The 15,876-nt window shown below is 34.2% G+C and overlaps 1 pseudogene; it reads right to left on the reverse strand.

Annotated features, from left to right (window-relative positions):
• Window positions 1-9,139: 9,139 nt before the first annotated feature.
• Window positions 9,140-11,487, reverse strand: LOC149780344 (ATP-dependent DNA helicase PIF1-like; annotated as a pseudogene).
• Window positions 11,488-15,876: the final 4,389 nt, after the last annotated feature.

A 15,876-nucleotide genomic window follows, 5' to 3' on the forward strand; every position in this document is an offset into this window, starting at 1 on the left:
ATGATTACTGACATGGCAAATGATCACTGCCTTTTCAATTTTTGTACGTATCAATGAATCGAAGTTTGTAGCTCTTCCGGCATGTGCCGTAAGAATAACATCTGTCTGAAACGATTAATTTATCTGCCATTTACAAACGTCAAGCTAAGAACATTATTTAATAAATCTATAACCTTCATTTTAGCTGCAGCAAGTAACGCTTCTATTATGATTCTTTTTTGACTGACTGTTTTATCAGTTCTGTTGACGCATTTATACGCATGTAAACACTACGCCACGAGGCGGTGCCATTCAAAACAAAGAAAGTGTGGTTTCTCGGCCGACATGTTCAAACTATACCTACAGTGACATACAGTCTTGGCGTATGTATGTGACCTTTATCTGACTCGTTTGAAATAAATACGTTTGATACTCTGGGGGGGGGGGGATGGTTTAAAGAAAACTATAAAATGCTTAGGGTAAATGTTGTTTTGAATTGCGCATGTGCTTTGCTGAAGAACGACAGATTTATCATTGTTGATCGAATAACATTAAAAAAATCAAGTATAAAAAAATGAAATGAATTACAAGATAAAGAAATTTACGTTTGGATTGATGTTTATAAGTATACATGAAAAATATGAAATCCACATTAAAATGTAATTAAATTTGTATAATTATAGACACGAATGAACCATATAACTTTGACATTACTTTTGATATTATGATGATGGTGGTAAACAATTCAATACTGGCATTTGTTCCAATGATAAGTATGTACACGAGGTCTTGTGAGTAATAAACACGACACAAAGGAATAACATGTTATCAACTATGCAGTCTTTTCTGCTAAGTAAAAACACGCATAAGCTACTTTTGCGCAAATCGATTTCACCATCATCATGCTTGAATTGATAAGTGTGTGAAAAAGCATGACCCTTATTAACGATATCAACGGAAGCACAATTTCAGTGAAGAAAGTTTGATTATAAAATATATCTTGACTTCTAAATGTCAAGGAGTGCTGAGATGATACATGACTTTGTTTATTCATGCAGGGCCGTAAATAGAGACCACGGGCCCTGGGGTATGAAATACTCGGGTCTCTCCTAGTTCTTGGTCAAACAAAATGTTTCTTTTATCAAATTAAAAAGTAAGGGTCCCGGGCCCCGGGGATATATCCCCGGTTGCCCCCTCCCCTCTTGCCGACCCTGTGTTCGTGCATTAAAATTGTATTTCAGTTTGCAGGAGCCTGAGCAGAAGATACGGGTTGACGTTGTTATGGAGGATACCGATTTTTAACCTTAATACAATCAAAATATCAATATTGAAATAGAGTTTTGGTAAAATATATGTTAAAGTGTTATTTTTTATCATACCCACTTATCTCCTCCTAATTAAGTATCCTTACAATTTAATATGTTTGGATTCTTATTCAGTTTATGTTCAAATTTACATAAAAATTCTAAACAGTGCTGTGCATTTTTAGATGTGAGACTTTGAATTAATTCTCGGGAGTTATCTAGCATCCTTGCCTTTCAATTGCGCAAATTTTTATAATGTTGCGTGGTTTGTGTATTCGCATGCCCATGAATCTTTTCGCTTCTCCTTCTATTATAGTAAAATGACTAGTGACGTTTGATTTGTTTCAAATGAAAATGGTGCAGATATGACATTCTAAATGGTGACAATGGCAGTCTTCTTGAAAGTCTTGCTGTCTCCTACTACTCTAGATGGCCGATGGTGATGTTGACATTTTGCAATGTTTAATAGAAGTTTTGGACTTTCTTGCTAGAATATGGGTTTCAGTAACACAACCAGCTTTCATTCTTCATTTATCAATATAGATTTTAAATGTTGTCAGAATGTTATTTTATGATATTAAACAATAACGTTGCAACAACATTCCAGCAAATTCACCAAATCGCGTTGCCACAACTTTATATGACGACGTTGCCAGTAGCATATTGCAACGTTACTTTGACGTTGTTGCAACGTTGAATTGTTCGCTGGGCTTGTCCTCAAATACCATCATTATACAAAGTAACCGCTACAGCTTTCTCCGTTAGTATAATTTGTTTATCTTCCAAGGCACATCAAGTTCCAGCGACTGGTTTAAATAATCCGCATTTTGTCGATACTATTTACTGACGTAGAGTACAGTGACTTCTATTTACGACATTAATTATTTCTCCATCAAGGGTCTCAGTTTATTGTAGGGATTTAATACATTAAGTTTGATCTTCTTATATTGTCAGATTTTATATTAATCTGTATCATATATAAAGAAAATCCGTGATGAATCAGCTCAAAAGTAAATAAGTCATACTGCGCGACATCATCATCAAGCACGCTGCTGTTATCCGATAACAGCGTGGACGAGGATAGACACAATTATTAACGTAAATGTCAAGTGCGAAAGGTGTCAGTAAGGACTAACTAAATCAGAATAAATGACACAAATTAATTTAGTCTGAAGCTGACAAAACGTCTATCAATGAACTTGCCCAGGAAATGACCGGTATGTTGTTCTAAAAGTACTAGTAAAGTATGGCAGTCGCCCTGCCATTACAACGCCTCATCGGCAGAGGTTTTCTTATCTATCTATTTATGCTAATGTGTCTGTGTTTACACAAGATCGGGTAACATCAATCAAAATTATAAATAAAAATTACTTTTAATAATATGTGCGAGGAGTGCATAGGTATGATAGGTGAATACGAGTTCTCCAATTTGCAAAATTTGTTTTCTCTTTTAGACCTTTCAGAAGAAACTGCAAACATAAGCATCTGATGTGCTGTTCTTTACAAATATTTTTGGTACTCTCTGTTATTGAAGATCAGTAAAAAAATATGTACAGTGGAAGTACAAAGTAAATACATCGGAAATTCCTGCCAGAGGTGTTTCGTTTTCCCCATTATTCAATCGCAGGAGACGAAAATAGTTTCCCAGCGTGAAGGGCATTCATCTTCCAGTATAAACATTAACCATATTCCAAGAAAGTTATTTGTGTGCAAATTGTTTGCAACCGTACCTAATATCTTTACCTAAATTTTGTATTGGTGTCAGCAAGAATATATGAAGACCACATTGTAGACATCTTAATACTTTCAAATTTAAAAAGAGAGCTGGAACACGCATTTTAATGATTTGAAGGTGATGCACAAGGACTTTTTCACAATCCTGAACTGGCAAAATGCACACTTAAATTATTGGATAGAATCTAAAAGCCAATGTATGAAAGACTAGAAAAATTGAACAAAATTATCTGACCTAGATAAAAATTCATTTGATCTTTTCATTTGAGCAATAATGTTCGTCTTCATTTTTCGTATGTGTAGTTATTTTATTTTTCTTGAGTGATATTTTGTCTTTTATTTCTGTATCTCGTTTTAATATCGCATGAAATAAGTGCCAGAAAATTTATGTAATAGCAAGTATCGTGGTCGCTCTAGTCATCTGTGGCTTTAGCAAATATTTACAGTGGACGTTTAAGTTATTATACAATATACTTCTATCTGAAAAATGAAGAAAATTGACTGGTGCATGCAGCCTGCGAAGTAGCACGCCATCTTTCTAAACTAGATCATTGTGACTTACTTTTCGTGATTCAGTGATCATGTTTACATTTTACGTTGATGTCAGTTTCTTGGCCGCATTAACTAGTGCAATCATGAAACAAAATAACTGCATCCATCTTGAGGATTAATATAACTGGAAAGATCGATATATATATATATATATATATATATATATATATATATATATATATATATATATATATATATATATATAGCTGGAGTGTCGGCTTTACGTTACGTAATTACGCCCTGTGTGTTTAAGTCATTTTATGTGCAGCAAGTGCGTATGTAATATGGCAGCGTCAATTTTTCTTTATGTTTGTTGTACCTTGTGATGTACGCCATAGTAAGGATGATACTGTCGATGTTTAAAGGTGACAACAATTTCTGTGACAAAGCTTCCAGTCTGAAGTACATCAAAATGCCAGTCGAAATGGACAAATTCATGGGTTTTATTACCTGTTTATGTTTATTATACTCAAATAGCACGTGTATGCGTTTCTGCATATATTTCACGTTTAAAATAGAAGCCAAGGGTATTTAAATTAACATAAATGTAGAAGTTATCACCTTTCGGATATATCTTTGACTTTGACGCACAACATATGACATTAAATTTCAGCTTCATGGATGTTTAAGTCTTTCTTAAGGCAGCTTCATGCATTAAAATATAGATAAACATATCAACCAAGGCTGAATCTTTGCACAAAATATCTCTAAAGAAGCATTACTATTTCAAGCATTCAATCATTCTCTTTTAACGCTATGGTCTATAGACATATATGTATAACGCAAACGTTTCCTTCAACTGTTCTTATTTATATCATTTATTTCAAATAATTTTGTACAACATCGTTACTTTGTATCTTGTTTTATTATCATAGAAGTACATGCTGGCTATTAACTGAAAGGATTTATTTTTTTGACGATTTAAGCATCTTTTAAAAAAGTTATTTACCATTTTATTACCCGTGTCTTACTCCGTTCTATGTAACCATAGTTGTGCTGATGTCTTCTAGAGACATATACATAACTCCTTCTATCGATAAATCCCCATACCAGAGCCTCAGGTGGCGAGCTAATCAGCATCCTCCCCTTGAGAATAAATTATTTTGAAGTCAATGCAATTAAAATCTCTTTTGATGCTGTTCAACTTGAGAAAATCCTGGACTGTTTAAAAGATTGCCGTTAATATATCAAATGGTGACCTACTAATTCGAGGACTTGAAATGTGAGTCGGTATTTTATTTGACACCTATCTAAAATCTTTTATAACAATTGTACCTCTCACCTTGTATCTGATGGGAGTTGAATTTTTAGAACCATACATTTTACCAGCATGTATAACCTTACAACTTTTACTAAGTAATTATTACTCAGCACTATGTAGCCAACATTATGATGATGTGCAGGTTAAACTCCCATCAGACTGAACTCGGTTCTCATCTTCCTATTTGAAGAAGATCTGACAGCCACATATTAGTGGTCATGTTCTTGTGTCCTTCCCATTAGCCAATGGAAATACAGCTTTAAAAAATGTGAATCAAATCGATGTTCACGTAATACAGCGGAGATCTGATTTTAATCAGATTGAGTTGAAACCTGTCCATCCATCCATCCGTCCGTCCGTCCGTACTTACATATGTACCTTCCTATGTACGTACCTGCCTGCATACATCCATACATGCATATATGCCTGCCTGCCTACCTACCTACGTACCTACCCCCACACACACATACGTACATAATATATACATACGCACACACGCACGCACACACACACGCATACATACATACATACATACATACATACATACATACAATTTAAAAGTCATAAAATACATCAACTGAAAATAGTCACAGAATAAGACGAATCAACTTTGCAAATTCTCTTTCCGTCCAGCGTATCGCCAAACCTCATACAATCGTTTTAAATCTTGATCGCAAGGTGGATTTCCAGCAATTTATAACTTAAAGTCACAAGTCAATGTCCATCGAGAATGAAAGACAGATGTACAGGCTTACGGAGAAAAAACAACATCATGAATAAGCATGCCTCGTAGTTGCTATGGCTAAAGTGTTGATAATAAACTTGGACGACTTAGGGATAAGCACGTAAAGTAACGAAAGTGGAAATTGGAAAGATCTTGTTAATATATTTACTATACAACATACTATATTAATGTGTAAATTTATGAAACAAACCAGACTTACATTGGCATCACTGTTGGTCTGGGGTCAATACAAAAAATAGCAAACTCGGAACTCAAAGCGTAAGTGGCTTCTAACCAAAGATGTGATTCTGCAAACGCAAACAGAAGGGACACAATTTTTGGCAACAGTCGCAATATGTGGTCAGCATGAGTAATTGGGTTTAATCGATATTTTATTCTCCTACAGCAAACGTGTCAAAAATAATACGTTATACTACTAATCGGTTTAATAGTAAGCACTGTTTGTAATAAACTGTATTATAACATATAGTAATCGGTTTAATGGTAAGCACTGACTGTATTAATCTGCATCTGATCAAACATGGCGTTAGTTAAACCGGACATTTATATTGTGCTTTCTTTTATTTGAATTGTAGTGAGTATTTACATGTATTTCATTCAATACTTTTTAATCAGTATTTACTGTTGCTGTCGACAAAAGGTATTAACCTAGTTAATGTCATCAGGATCTCAAAACAAGCATGTTTAAGTCGCGATAAAAATGGCGCACAAAACCATGAACAGCACAGGGACTTGATTCCGGTATAAACTAATGTGTACAGACACCAATTATCACAAGGTAACTAACTCTTGCCGGTCACAATTTGACCCCTCGATGACTCCGACCTTATTTTCCGATACCATCTGCGCATTAAGTCACTCAGAAGGTACACCACTGTAAAGGAGACACTCCACACCCTTCATCCACTACCATTTAAGTAACTGCTTGAGCATCCGTCTCGGATGCGAGAGGTCGTGGGCTCGATCCCCGGCTGAGTCATACCTAAGACTTAAAAAAATGGTACTAACAGCTGCCTCGCTTGGCGCTCAGAAATAAGCGGGTAGTGTTAGGACTGGTCGGCCTAGTGTCAGAATAATGTGGCTGGGTGGGACATCGTGATACATGTCTGCGGCATGATGCCCAAGTGCTAGACACCACTATAAATTGCAGACATCGTAGCTATATGACAGAAAATTGTTAAAGCTACATTAAAAATACAAATCGCAGACACACACACAGACACACACACACACACACACATTCGGCCAATGTGGGTATGTGAGAACGCTTGCCAGTAGCTTCTCGTGGTTCGGTGGTTCTCTCCGGGGTTTTCCCGGGTTCTTCCTCCACCATTAATACTGGCCGCATGTATAGCCTATCGTGTGCTGAAAAATGGCGTTAAACCCCACAACAACAACAACAACAACAACACACACACACACACACACACACACACACACACACACACACATATATACACATACATTTATTTATTGGACCTGTATATATATATATATATATATATATATATATATATATATATATATATATATATATATATATATATATATATATATATATATATATATATATATATATATATATATAGATACATATATATATATATACATATATATACATATATATATATATATATATATATATATATATATATATATATATATATATATATATATATATATATATATATATATAGATATAGATATATATATAGATATATATATATATATATATATATATATATATATATATATATATATATATATATATATATATATATATATATATATATATATATATATACAGGTCCAATAAATAAATGTGTTAAACATAAAGGGAATTTCAAGGAGTCCAAATTGAATTTGGGGATACTTTCCAAACAGTACTAGTAGCCAATACTTTTATTGTTCTTTGATCAAAGGCTGAAATTGTTCTCTGAAAATGACGAATGAGTTGTCCATCTGGGTTATTGCTACATCACATGTTCCAAACCAAAAATAATACCATTCCATTACATTACTGTATATTTTGGTAAGATCTTCAAGTCTCTGAGAGGAAATCAATTCCTTGTTGTGAACTCCTCCAGCTTTGGTCAACCTATATAATTTTTTGGGAATTGAAGTCTACAATGTGCAACTGAGATTTCATGTATTTTCCTTTACTGTATGATGCTATAACCAAACTGGCATCATTGTTAACTGGACATCACCCTTTTTAACAATATCATGCTATTCTTTTGATTTCATTAACAATATTCATAAGTGTTAAATATACAAGTTCTTTGCAAAAACAGTTCCAGCTGTAACACATGATTGCAAGACAGTATATGTCTGAAGAGTGAAAGAAAGGCAATCACAACATATTCCCACAAACAACACATATAGTAACTTAAATATTTATAATGCACATATTAAACTTGTAAAATAATTAAAACAAGTTAGGGTGATACAAACTAAAGACAGTACATTTCAAATAAATAGGAGAAGAACTAATGATAACACCATTCTTTAATAATACTTGACATCTCAACTTATTATTTGTTTTCCTTTTTTACTGATCCAAACTAGTGCACATGAGTTCAGTGTATGTAACCAAAGTGCAAATGCACAATAACTAAATATGGCAATATTGCCATATTTATAAATGCGAAGTATGATATAGCATTGACTCTCTTTTCAAGAGAATTTGGTACAGAACAATATTTCATTTTCTGTGCCACTTCACATTTCTCCATCTGTGACCTGACAAAACCAATCAAACTATTCATCACACCAATCACATTGGATTCACAACTCAGCCTCATAATGGCATTTAATACTTAGCAAACTGAATTATCAGTGTTACTGGTGTCAATATATTTTCATTTTTTTTCCCTTTACCCTTTCCATTCCATTTTCCTTTTCTCACTATACCTTGTTTTCTAGTAGATGGCTTTCTTTTGCAACAGGTGGAGTTGTCTTGGTTAGTAATATATTTCGAAGAACTGGCAACATGATTATTCTGTACTTAAAAAATATGGCATTGACATTTCATTCAAAGTAGGTATTAAATTAGATAGTTTATTAACCAGCCACTCTTCTGTACATTTCCTGTTTCTATGCCATATGCTTTACTTTGCAAAATCAGATCCAATTTCAAGAAGCTAGTAAACACTACAACCTTCAAATCATAAATTTGTGATTTCAGTTTTAAGTGAGAATACAGTTTATTTTCTGACAGATCTTCGACGATATATTTCATGTGCAAAGCTAATACATCCCTACTGTGTTTGTGCTTTGATATGATGACCACTCTCTGTCTCAAACTGTCTGATTTCAATTTTCCAAGACTGGAAATGGTATCTTGTCTAAATGGACTGTCATCTATTCTCCTGTAACAACCGATTAAATATTCATATATATTTCTGATGCATTAAGCAATCATAGTATCGTCCACTTGTACGACACTCATGCTGGGATCAAACGTTATGTACAGCAACGTTCAATATTGAAACAGTGTCTCATCCTTAAGTATTACAGTTTTACAATACAGTAAACTCCCTGCACCATGCCAATTTAATGCATCTACATGTTGATACTGCCTCTTTTCATTGTCAACTTGCAAGAAAATTAAAATACAGAGTCATTGATGTTAGCAAGACCATGGTTGATATTTTGTCTTCTTTGTGTTTCGTGCCAGGTCTCTTTATACTTGCTAGTGTTTTCCTAATCAACAGCTGAACGTGTAAGGTGGTCTAACACGTTTACTTGTAAGAAACATTGACTGACCAAGTTAATTTGTTTCCTTTCTGTAAAGCTAGTTTTTCCATTCTTCATAGTATAGTATCTACTCTTTACAATACATCTACCTGCAATATACCTTAATTTTACTTGTTCTGGCTTTGATACAAGTATGGCAGGTACACGTGCAACTTGTTTAATACTGAAAATGTCAGTAGTATTTCTGTCCAAACAATTTCACCAATTCTGTCACAATTCTTTCCAAATGCAAAACCATTATCATCATTTGGTACAGAATTCAAGATATTTCCAAGAATTTGGATGCATTTCTGAGACACTGAACACTGGTAAACTTCGGAATAATATTCAGTCTATGTTTTTGGATTGGTTTTCTGACCTCTATACTACCACATAATTTATTAAAGATACTTTGAATATTTTGGTACAAAATCTCAAAAAGTGTATTAACTCTTGCAGTGGTATTTGAATTTCTGTTATTGTCACTCTTAATCTCATTTGCTCTGGTGCTACTGTATTATCTGGGATAAGTTGTTTCATTTTTATATGGTTAACATGATGCTCCAAAATGTCACTCAGCCTTGGTTAACCTACGTTCTTGGTCACTACATGAAGCAGGCGTGTCTTCCCCAACGGACAACATTTCATCAGCTTCTAATTTATCGGTCAGGAAAGTCGGAGGTATCAGAATCAGAACCTGTTTCATAATCAAATTCAACACTGAGGTTCTCTAATAATAAACAGAATGTCTACAGCATTCTAAACTTGAATCAAATTATACAGAACTTTTATTGTAGAATTCATACATGCAAGAACTACCTGGAATCACAGAGTTGGAATGGAACCTGATAACCCTTAGTCCCTTTCTATTTCTAGTCCTCCCCATTGCCACACCTAACTGACATGGTGCAAAATTATTTGTTGCCTCAACTTCAACTCTATATAAAGTCAATCCTTGTGCTTTGTGAATAGTAATGCTGAAAGATAGTATGAGTGGAATCTGATGCCTTGTGACTACAGTCATTTTATCAACGGTACTGTAAGCAGTACAATTTTCTCTTCCCAAGTGAACAAAATTATTTTTAACATCACATAGTCTTCCTTCAACGCCACAACCGTTCCCTGTAAACCACTTATTTATTTCACATCACATAGTCTTCCTTCATCGCCGCAACCGTTCCCTGTAAACCTTTTATTTATTTCACATCACCTAGTGTTCCTTCATCGCCACAACCGTTCCCTGTAAACCACTTATTTATTTCACATCACATAGTCTTCCTTCAATGCCATAACCTTTCCCTGTAAATCATTTATTAGTGCTGAGCTTAAGTGTTTGACCAGCATAACTGGACAGTCAGTTTTCAAGTGTAACTCTTTTGGAACACACAACTTATTGCACCGATTATTGTCACCATCGACTACTGACTGATAACACTTTGATACACCATCCATTTTCATAAGTTTGCACGCATTGTATATTTCAAAATCAAAGTTCCGTCCACAAAGTCTTATTGGGCCATCTCCAGGAGAGAGAGGTCCCTGCAGCCTCAAAATCAAGATTTTGGTTTCTTCAGGGATTTTTCTCTTTGAAGCATCATTGATAGCCTTTATGATATCTAATTCATCTTGTCTTATGACCTCATCAATTACAATTTTATGCCCAAATATCATTCAAAGTTTGTGGATTTGAAACAGTATTCACCCGTATCATATGTCATTGGGCCAGGTATAGGTGGAAGCTTTAAAAAGTCCCCACTTGCAATAACTTGTATACCTCCAAAATACAAATCTGAATGTTTAATCATTCTACATACATGTTCCATTTGTTCAAAAAGGTTCAGTGAAAGCATATACATTTCATCAATTATCAAACAGTCTTTCAAAATATGTTGCTTATATGAATCAGAATGTCCATCAGTGAGAAGTGTTCTGCATAGTTCATTACTGTCATATCTACCATCACCAATCCCAGACCAGGAATGCACTGTGCATCCTTTCACATTCAGTGTTACAATGCCTGTTGTGCCAGTTACACTGACATGTTTACCTGCTGCATACGATTTCTTTTGTATTACCTTCACCACATAACTTTTGCCTGTCCAGCTTTGGCTTAACAAAATGGTATTGTGGCCCTCAAAAGCCTTTTCAAGAGCAAATATCTGTGCTTTTTTCATTTTACATTCAAAACACACATGCAGTGATTAAACAAGTGAAGTTTACCAAACTAAAATAGCTTTCATTTACAAAGAGTAAATTGTTACATAGCCAAATCGCATCACCTACCTCACATGGTTGGTTAAGTGCAATTAGCTCTGCAGGTCACATGTATGCATTTCGAATAAAATTTTGTGTATGGATATTTATACTAGTGACATGTAATTACACAATAATTAACCAAGGTAATTCTTTTGTATGCTTGACAGTGTAAATCCTATACGAGATTCAGTTTTGTGTTTGGGTTTGCAATCTAGTGACAAATAACTACACAAGAATTAACCAAGTTAATTCTTTGTTTTCTTGACAGCGTAAATCCCATACGAGATTAAACTGTGTGTTTGGGTAAGCAAAGTGTTACGTATATTTGATTTAGTTTAGATTTGATTTAATTTAATTGTTTGTAAGTTTGATTTAGTTTAGATTTGATTTAATTTCATTGTTTGTAAGTTTTAAAATCTTTAAATTTTAATTACATTACCTGTCATAATATTGTAGATTTGTCTTCTAGGAACTCGATATTTTTTTCAGAAAATAATTTAACCTTGACTCTTAAGTTAACACTTAAAGCTGACCTAGTTCCCGACCTTGATTTAGAAATCAGTAAGATAAGTAAACAACTGTTTATTTTTTTATTCTCGGAGTAGAATGATTGGTTTTTATCAAGGTTATACTGGGGCTACCTGATTTTTTAAAATATGTAAATAACCTCCATTTCGCATTTAGTTTGTTTTAATAGTGATTATGAGAGAGAGAGAGAGAGAGAGAGAGAGAGAGAGAGAGAGATCTCACAGTCTGGGCTTGAAAACACTGGGACGAAAAATGTCCGTTTTGTTGTGACAGTTTGGAGTTGTAATATTTATTTAAATTATTTTAAAAGATTAATTTTTTTTCCTGGAAATATTTGAGTGCTCATACATAATATTTGGACAAAAACATTTATTCAAATTATATTCGGAAATTCAAACACCAGAATATTATTGACTGTGAAACAACAAAGAACTGTAGACGATACAGCACCATAAAGATTACAGCATACTTCATCACCTTTCATTTTTGATTTTTTGTCGGGACTCGAACTTGAATTCATTAAGACAATTCATTACTAGGACTTCTAAAATTGATTTCGTGAATTATTCTTGGATTATTTTTGGATTTGATTCTTAAAACCGTACTTTCTTATTTTTTAAATGTTTACAGTGTATTTCCAGGGAAATAATTATTTTTTGCAAAGCTTGTCGTTTTCATTCTTTCTTTTGTTACTGTTTATTAGGGCCTAAACACGTAACATAAGAATTGGGTCCTCGTCTTGGAGTTTTTAATTTTAGCTAAAATATTTCAGAAAACTTTGTTTTTTGAAATTCAAATTCCCCTAGTTTTTGAAACCATTAGTGAGATCGTCAAGCTTTTTCTAAAATGTCATAAGAAGTGGAAACATTTATTTCAAGTCCTACCCAGGACCAATTCGACCTTTTCCCCCAAAAAATTGAATTAATTAAACTTGCCAGAAAATATGATCTTTATGAAGTAAAGGCTTTATTAACGAAGCAGGAAATAACAAATATTGAGGTTCAGTACTTGGTAGATTCGGATGGTTTGGATAAAGGTGCTTTGATTTCGATCAGTAAGTCTGTATCAGACTCTGACATAAAAGTAAAGGAATTAGAATTAAAATACAAGATGAAATTGGAGTTGTGAAAGCTCGAACTTCAGAAAGATAAAGAAGAAAAACAAATGAAATTGAAGAAAGAGAAAGAACAAATGAAATTGGAGAAAGAGAAAGAACAAATGGTATTACAACATGAATAAAAACAAATGCAGCTATAATTTGAGAAAGAAGAAAGAGAGGGAGAGAGAGATGAAGGAGAGAAAGAAAATCAAATGCAATTAGATAAGGAAAAAGAAACTCAAATGGAGTTACAAGAAAAACAAATAAGTTAGAAGAAAAAACAAATGCAATTAGATGAGGAAGAAAGAGAGAAATAGAGAGATATGCAAATGCAGAGAGAGAAGGAAGAAAGGGAATATCAACTTAGAATTAAGGAAATGGAGCTGGCAAGTGAAAAGCAAATTCTCACTTGAAATACATATTTAAGTTTCGATGTTGCAAAGAATATTAGGTTAGTGTCCACTTTTAGAGAAAAAGATGTGGACAAATATTTTTCTTATTTTGAAAAAGTTGCTGAAAATTTGAAATGGCCAAGGGAGCATTGGACTCAATTATTACAATGTATACTTATTGGTAAAGCTAGTGATTTTTACCGTTCACGGTCAGTTAAACAAAGTGGTGACTATGATACGCTTAAGGAATGCATCTTAAGGGGTTATGAGTTAGTTCCTGAGGCTTATCGCCAAAAACGTCAGAAACTATAAAGAAAAAACTGGATAAACCCATGTCGAATTTGCTAGAGAAAACGAGCAGTTATTTGATAGATGGTGCTTAGCCAAGAAAGTTGAACAAGATTATGAAATTCTCAAACAACTTGTATTAGTTCAAGAACTGTGTCCATAGTGACATTAAGACATATCTTGACGAGCATCAGATTGAAACCACCTTGGAAAACGCTGCTCGTGTGGCTGATTAATATTCTTTATCTCATTAAGTTCCTTTTCTAAATAAGACTTCAACTCAACAGTCTTCTGGCAGAAAAGTATTTCAGCCTATTACAAGCCCTTCTAAATCTCAAACTGGCACAACTATTAAAAATCAAGCTTCAGAAAAGCTTGTCTCTTCCTACGTGTACCTATTGCATGAAGAAATCACACGTTATTTCTGATTGCTACGAATTGAAAAATAGGCATCAGAATCAAGTCATGTCTATTCCAAATGATCTTATTTCTAAGAGGTCAAGTTCACGGTCATGTATTGAAAGCAATACATTTGTTGGATCCAATAAACCCCAGTCTGATTTTATTATGGAAAATTACGAACCATTCATATGGAAGGTTTCGATATCACTCGTGGGTAATTCGGCCAATCCCATCCCTATTAAAATTTCAAGGACACAGGAACTTCTCAGAGACTTTTATTGTCAGATACATTGATTGTTTCTGAGACGTCTTCTTCTAATGAGTATTCTTATTCAGGGAGTAGAGTACGGCTTTGTTAATGTTCCTCTCCATTGTGTAACATTTTCACCAGACTGAGTCTCACGATCCGTGACAGTGGGCACAATGTGTGTTTTACCTGTTTAGGGCATTCACTTATTACTAGGCACCGACTTACCTGGAGACAAGGTTGTTGTTAATCTACCTGTAACTGATAAGCCTTGTTTGGATCAGAAAGTCAATCCAATTGAAAAAGAATTCCCATAATTTACTCCCAACTTGTGCAGTTACCAGAGCTATGACAAAGGGAGCTCTTGAGAATGATTTTGATAAAGAAAGTATTCCTTTAGCTGACAAATGTATTGGTTAGGCTTTTGATGAGGTCACTCTCACTCCTTGTTTGGATGAATCAGAAGGTATTGATCACAGTGATCCTCTTTTAACGACTCATTTTCTTTATTCTAATCAGAGTGACAAAACATCAATCACGTGTCGTCAAACAGGAAAAAGATCCTGCTATCTCCTGTTTGTTTCAAATTGTCATTAGTGAAACTGGAGCCACTCAAGTTCCTGTCTGTTATTTCATTAAAAATTGGATTCTTATGAGAAAATGGAGAACTCCCGAGGTACCAGCTGATGATTAGTGGTCAGTGAACTATCCAGTTGTAGTTCCAAAATCTTACAGACAGGAAATACTCAGTTAGGTCCACGAATCTCCTTTATCTGGTCATTTAGGAATTAGTAAGACTTATCACAAGATCTTGACTCACTTCTATTGGCCAAATAACAAAAGTGATGTTGGTAAATACTGTAGATCTTGTCATACTTGTCAAATGGTAGGAAAACCCAATCAGAAAATACATAAGGCTCATCTGCAACATATTCCCGCCTTTGACGAATCATTTGAATTATGGTAGATTGTGTTGGTTCCTTACCTAAGACCAAGTCAGGTAACCAATTTCCTTTTGACCATTATGTGTGCGTCAATAAGGTTTCCAGAGGCAATACCTTTGAGGAATATTAAATTTAAAATAATAGTAAAAGCTTTGATAAAGTTTGTTACTCAATTTGGCTTTTCCCAAATCTGTCCAATCGGATCAAGGGTAAGCCTTTAGGTCTGGAACGCTCCAGCCGATTATTCCTGAATTTAACATTCAGCAGTTCAAGTCAAATTGAAATAATGGTTTGACAGAACTACAATGGTGAAAACTTTTGAGTCTGGTAATAGAATTCTGACTCTCGTGCTCATTCTTCAAAACTTCCTTCAGATTAGATTTTACGGCCCTTACAAAGTTAAGAAG

The sequence above is a fragment of the Sinohyriopsis cumingii genome, chromosome 16, assembly GCF_028554795.1.
Source record: "Sinohyriopsis cumingii isolate HCF-2022 chromosome 16, ASM2855479v2, whole genome shotgun sequence".
NCBI lineage: Eukaryota > Metazoa > Mollusca > Bivalvia > Unionida > Unionidae > Sinohyriopsis > Sinohyriopsis cumingii.